This window comes from Aedes aegypti, chromosome 1 (genome assembly GCF_002204515.2).
Source record: "Aedes aegypti strain LVP_AGWG chromosome 1, AaegL5.0 Primary Assembly, whole genome shotgun sequence".
Lineage (NCBI taxonomy): Eukaryota > Metazoa > Arthropoda > Insecta > Diptera > Culicidae > Aedes > Aedes aegypti.
In genome coordinates this window covers 107,735,238-107,735,865 of record NC_035107.1, presented here as the reverse complement: position 1 = coordinate 107,735,865, position 628 = coordinate 107,735,238, and positions in this window count along the sequence as shown.

Genomic DNA, 628 nt, shown 5'->3' with positions numbered 1-628 from the left:
TAAGTCGCACATTTTCCGACTCTAATCTGTGTTTTCGGCTAAAAAATCTTTTTTATCTTAAGTCAACCTTAAAGAATGTTGGTAAAAATCTGTGTCGCAATAAAATTCAAAATTTATTTTTTTGGGTTAAAAAGAACTTTTGCGAACGTTTTATTGGTGTTCTTGAAATGTCAACAATTTTTATTATGAACTTATTCTACTAAAAGTAAGTTAATGACGCATAATTATTTCTAAAATTTCAAAATACTTAAGATTTTGAGAAAAACTAAACAGAGTAATGGCATTTCTGTTTTGTATCTTTCAAAACCGCGTCATAAACTCGTGAAATATCCTAAAATCTTAAAAATCTTTTTTATCGAAATAATCTGTGATCTGTATCTGTATGCAAAAACAGGAAAAAATCTGTGTAATTACAGATAAATCTGTGTATGTGGCATCACTGCCTAGTAGTAGTTTAACCTACCATTGTTTAATGAGCGATGACGGCTGCTAGGACTTGGTTCACTGCAGCGACGGCGAAGTATACAGCAATCTATTTTCGTTGCTAAACTGCTGAATGGAGAGATCGATACACCTGCGCTTCTAACTCGTGTCAACTTCCGTACAATGGGTTGGCATTTGAGGTCTT